The following is a 6,525-nucleotide window of genomic DNA, read 5'->3' as shown; positions in this document are numbered from 1 at the left end:
TTTTGTTTGCTTTTTTTTCATAATTTAGGAAATTTTATCAATTTAACTTTCACTGTTGCTATTGAAAAAAAAAAATTGCTCTGAATATGCCAATTTGTTTTTTTCACAAAGTATGTCACTATTATATGCAAATTAAGAATAAAAAAATGCTTATTTTGAGCAATCATGACAGAATTTGAAATTGAGTCATTATCACCTAAGGACATACATATTTAATCATAATGATTTTTCATCATTTATGTTGATGTAGTTGAATAAGCAATGTCAAAACAATTAGATTCTTTTGTTGTGCATGTTTTGGTTTCCCATTATTTTTGTAACATTTTTAAAATCTCTTGAAATATGTTTAACATTTCTAATGCTTGAGAATCTTGAATGTAAGGAAATACATATGGTCAATACTATTTTTCTCTGCACGCTCTTATTCAGCTGGTGAAATATTGGATGATTTAACTAAACTATAAAAAAATTTTTGATATTTTGAATTACTTTCATTTGAACGGTTCAAGTGTAAAATAAGATAAGTAATATTTTCATTGATGCATTATGTGCTAACAGCTAAACTGCAATGTGCTCGTGTTTAATTATTATATGTACTTTTATTTTCCCAGTTCTAACATGAGGATGTATTGTAATCGTGTCAAATTGACCCTCCAGGTTTTTGCAAATCTCAGTGTAAAATATCTGGAGACCCTGAACCCAAAAAATTCAAAATACAGGAAAAAGTATGTTGGGGTGCATACACTTCTGGAATCAAACTGATCCAAGATTATTTTGATCATTCAAATTGTGTACAAGTGACTAGCGATCTTATCAATCTCTGCATACGCAAACACCATCAAGAATCAACTTCATTGCAATCAAACTAATTGAGTGGAAGATAGGATAGTTGATATCAGATAAGAAAGATTGAAGATGACAACCTCCATGGTTAGTCATGCTTTAGTTGACAGCAAAGGAATATGTGTAATTGCTAACAATGAAAGCATCATTACCAAAATATCTGATAAACTGAGATGAAAAATAAGAGAATTTTGAGATTATGGCAAGAATTCATGGTGTATACATTCTTATTTTGCTGTTTTGTGAACAATTTTATTTGGAGTAAATAAGATTTGATTCTACTTGTATACTTTCCCCCAGCTAACATGACAGTGTGACCAATATGTAAGATTGATCCATCTGAAATGCAAAGTATATGCACCTTTGGTGTCTATTTTTTTGATATCTCAGGATAGAGTAAAGATTAAACAAAGTTTGACATGATAACTTGTGTATAAGGAATATTGATAAATTTTGAAGTATGGAACTGAATAGTCATGGATCATAGCTTGGCTGGGTAAGACACTGCAAATTTTGCTCATATGAATTCTCTTGAAATATGATTCTTATAAATTTCCAAATGGACCCCAATTAAAGAAGAAAAACACCAATGAGATGTATAATTTTTTTCACAAAGCCAGGAAACTTATGCAACTTGTTGCTGGAGTTTTTACTATAGTGAACTTTATGCTGATAGTTTTCTGCTTTGTTTACTTTTTTAGAGTTTCGTAAGAGGGCATGTTGTGGCTATTACACTGTATATGCCAATATTCATATCCTCCAATATTTTATTCTTTGAAAATATAACAGGGAATTAATCTTAGAACTTTTTATTGAACAAATATGGTTATAAATTCTTGTCATCTAATTAATAAGCAACTTTGATTAGAGATAGGCAGCATTTTGTGTTAAATTTAAATCTTGTTTTACTAAATAACAATGCTTTATATCATACAACTAAATAAATACACAGTAATTAAACAATAATTTATTAACAAATTACATATGAAACTTAAATGACTACAAAAAACATAAGTTATTGATTATAAATAAATAGTATTTTCATAACACTTGAGAGGAAAATGTCAACTTATTGAATTGATAAAAATTTTTGATGTACACATTCACAAATATTGCTGATGATATTAAACATGAGAAAAGTCAATAATGTTTTTAAAAAAATTGCTTAAAAATTAAAGTGCATCTTATAGTCGTAAAATACGTTATATAAAATAAACATAAAAAATTATAAATCTTCAAGTATTTCAGTGCTTCATATTTTTAAAAAAAATATATTGTAATGCATAATCTAATGTATAAAATTTTATTATAAAATAAATGAAATGCTTATTTCAGTTTACTACAGTAGTATTAAATTTTCAGATGCCATCTGTTAGTGTGAAAGACGTTGATCAACATCAATTTGTTCAACACCTTGCAGCATTCTTGAAAAAGTAAGTATCAATTTTTATTAACTTGTTCATGTGCAATAATGGTAACTTTCTGCACCTAGTACTTTTTATGGACATTTTTCACCTTGCTTAGCTATGCTTCCATATCTTCCTGCTATCCATCTGTAAAAAATTCAGTCAAAAAAATTTTTCGTATTTATCATAAGCCTTCCAAAACTGCTGTAGAAATTTTCTGTCTTACATATACAATTATGTACAAATTTTTTTGCACAATTGCATGTGTATGCAGCAATTTTCCACTGTTATCATTTTTAGTGACCTGACATCAAAATCTATGCCATGGAGATTGCTTGCAATTACTAAAAGATTCATGTCATGGATTAAAAGATACCTCAAAACTTGATGAGATTACAATAAAAGCAGCAACTATTACCTGTAAGCCAGTTAAAATGAGCAAATTTATTATAAGAACAAACATTTTCAATTGTTTTTTAACAGCCATCTTCATGTTATGGAATGTTACATAGTATAAAATTCCAGAAAACAAGATTTAAATAAANAAAGAAAAAAAAAAATATTTTTGTTAAAACCTTACAATAGGATAGATTTTTGTATTGTTGAAAAAAGCAAACACCAAAAGTTGTAACAATTTTGTGATATCTTGTAATAATTAAGTAAAAAAAATTATATGAATATATAAGAGTTGATTATACTAAACAAGAGTTCCATTTAGCATTTATGCACTTTCAAACTTTCACGTTGTTCAAACTTGCTCTCTAGAGGCAAATTTTGCTTGGGGGCTGCGCAGCCCCCACCATACCAGTTATGATTGTAAAATTTACAAAACCAGTTAAGGGTTAGTTTTAAATGTATACCCTCAATTTTGTATTTGATAATTGAAATTGATTCAACAAACAGTGTAACTATAATTTTGGGGGCCTCACCAATCTAAGAAGAATGAATAGTTTTTTCTGTAGTATTTTTTTATTTTACATGAAAAAACTAAAATAATTATAATTTTGCAGTGCAATTGAAGTTGAAAAAAATTGTTTCATATTTGAGTTTGATTTTATAGTTATGCTTTATATATTTGTATATAAGTTATTTTATCAGTTATTCTATTAAGCGTAGGTTAAATGACATTCTCTGAAAAACTAATAATTTCCCAAAATAAGGTGGAAACAGTTTGAGCTAACTAATAATAAAGGTGCCAGAATATCAAAATTCAACTAGACCAGTAATTATCACACCGAAGAAACACTAAAAAATGTTTTTATATTTTTGTCAGATTATAGAACCTAAGATGCAAAAAAAGGATGAAAATATGACATTTATTTTTAGTGTATATATGTGATAACTATAAAAAATATATTGGGATAACATTTATATTTTTAGACCAATAAATACCAGATTAAAAATTAATCTAGATCATTTTGGTTCTTGAACTGTTACATTTTTTTATAGCTACTATAGAAAAATGTCTGTTTTATATTACTTTACATATAACTAAATTAATTTCAACTTACTAAATGTTTTTTATGCTGTAGCTCTCCTAAAGAGGAAAGAAAATTTTGTACATAAAGAATATTGAAAAGATGAAGTAACCTCCTAATGATGTGACTATAATTTGAGGTATTTGCAAAAAGTTTTAGGTTGAATAGTCAACAAAATTAATATTAAGGTATAACTTCTAAGAAATTGTTTTACATAAAACTATATGTCAATAGAAGTAGAACAGGTAATTCTTTTATAATAGTTTCTGCAGTTAGTATCTTTTATTTTAATGAAAATGATATATATTTAACAGCTGCATAAAAAAAATTATATGTTAAATCCTTAGAATAATACTTTTAAAAATAGTTGCCAATTTTATTAAATCATAGGTTGACAAATTAAATTTGTTTGCAACTCAAAATCTGTTAAGTAGTTGGAAAATTTGTTCACATGCCTAAAAATCTTTAAATTTATATATTTACAACATTTACAGTCTTATAAAATATGTTTTACTTTAAGAAACTGTTCAGCATTATGAAGTGATAGGATATAACCTAAAGCCAAATGCCATTTTGAAAAGCAATGTAGGTTATTTTACAGAAAAATTCTGAGATCTCCCATTTTCAATATACAGGAAGAGCTTTGTTCCAATGATTTTAAAGACAACCTAAAATCTTTAAATGCAATCTAACAGTCAGTAGCATAAATTATAATTTTGATACCTTGCAAAATTTTAAGTCATCAATCAAGAAAAACTTGAAAAATTGCAAATTTTTAAGCCACTCTTCTTTAGCCTTTCTACACTCTCTTTTATAGATCTTGTTAAATTTTTATATCCTGGTTTATTTTTCAAACTTTTCCTATTCTCCTTCGTATTTAGAATTTTATCAGTCGTCCAAGGTTTGTCAATTTTCCTAATGTATTCTGGAATGTTATTAGCAGCAGCTCTTCTTATATTAATACATTCCTTAAAGGCATTTCATGCTTCATTGATATCCTCTATTGATTGATTATATTCTTTATTAATTTTATTGTTATTGATTTCCCTAATAAATTTGTCATTAAATTTTACTTTTATGTTCTNTTAAGCCACTCTTCTTTAGCCTTTCTACACTCTCTTTTATAGATCTTGTTAAATTTTTATATCCTGGTTTATTTTTCAAACTTTTCCTATTCTCCTTCGTATTTAGAATTTTATCAGTCGTCCAAGGTTTGTCAATTTTCCTAATGTATTCTGGAATGTTATTAGCAGCAGCTCTTCTTATATTAATACATTCCTTAAAGGCATTTCATGCTTCATTGATATCTTCTATTGATTGATTATATTCTTTATTTATTTTATTGTTATTGATTTCTCTATTAATTTGTCATTAAATTTTACTTTTATGTTCTCTTCCTTTAATATTGCTGAATTTAACTTTTTGATACTGACTTTTGCTTACAGGTTTTTAGTTTAATTTTTGCTTTCACTACAACTGGATTATGGTCGGAATTAATATCTGCTCCAAGATATGATTTGGCTTGTTTTATAATATTTCTGAATCTTTCCTTAATCAAAATGAAGTCTATTTGATTCCTGCATATGTCACTTGGACTTTTCCATGTATACACGCTTCTTACTGGATGTTTAAATAGGGTGTTGGTGAGTATCAACTTATTTTCCTTGCAAAATTGAATGACTATCCCCTCTTTTATTTTTCTTACCAAGCCCATATTGGCCCATGCATTCTGATATCTTCTCATTGCCCACTTTTGTGTTAAAATCACCCATAACTATGATTATATTATTTGATTTTGCCATTTCCACCAATTCCTTCAAATTTTCATAGAATATTTCAACATTATCTTCCTCATGGCCAGTTGTGGGTGCATAAACCTGGATTAGGAGGATGTCAAAAGGTTGAGCAGCTATCTTTACTGCAATGATTCTCTCGTTGACTGCAGTGAAGCCCTTTATTGATCTTGCTATACTATTCTTCATTTTGATAGCTACTCCATTTACATGTGCCGCTGCTCCTGAGTACATCATTGTATATTCATTATTGTTTAGCTTTCCTGATTCTGTCCATTTTGTTTCACAAATTACGTACATCAAGCCGCATTGACTTTATTTCTTGAATTAGATTATCAAGCTTTCCTGGTTCATACAGTGTTCTAACATTCCAAACGTCTATGTTAAGGAGTACATTTCTGGTCTTCAGTTTGGATATTTCTGATGTCAACCTCCCAGGTAGGGTTAAGATGGCCTCTTCATATTCTCTAATATTAGAGTCAAACTTACTATTCTCAGGACATGACTCCCCTTCCCTGCAGCATTCATTAGAGACACAGTTTGCAGAGGGCTCAACCTTGTCCCTATAACTCATTCTTTTAGTGGTAGCAGTTCTTATGGCTTACTATGGTGGAGGGTATGTGATGTGGTGAGGCTCCAATCTCTTCTACGGTGACTGGCCACATCTCACTTTGGATGCCAAGAATGTGCCCTTAGTATGTCATCTATTTTGCTGTTGTGCTCATTATGCCATTGATCTTTGATAGTAGATTTTTCTTCTGTGCTGATCGTTCTAGACTTTGCACTATAGAGGTACACACCCTAACTACCAATAGTGAATGAAACTACTGATACCCTCACTTAGTCTATCTCACCAGCTGAGGCAATCTCCCATGGTGTGGCTGTTGGCATGCACGACCAACTACTCGGAGCCATAAGTGAGAGTTGGGTTTTCATAGGGAACAGTCTACAGTGTCCACTATTTCAGTGTGGCTGACACTTTCAAAACTTACTACTCCTCTAAGA

General features: G+C 29.3%; 1 pseudogene; it reads right to left on the bottom strand.

Annotated features, from left to right (window-relative positions):
• Positions 1–5,141: 5,141 nt before the first annotated feature.
• LOC111614495 lies at positions 5,142–6,094 on the bottom strand (annotated as a pseudogene).
• Between the last annotated feature and the right edge of the window lie 431 nt (positions 6,095–6,525).

This window comes from Centruroides sculpturatus, unplaced genomic scaffold, assembly GCF_000671375.1.
Source record: "Centruroides sculpturatus isolate CEXI.00-Female unplaced genomic scaffold, Cexi_2.0 scaffold2208, whole genome shotgun sequence".
Classification (NCBI taxonomy): Eukaryota; Metazoa; Arthropoda; class Arachnida; order Scorpiones; family Buthidae; genus Centruroides; species Centruroides sculpturatus.
This window is presented reverse-complemented; position numbering and strand designations above follow the sequence as displayed.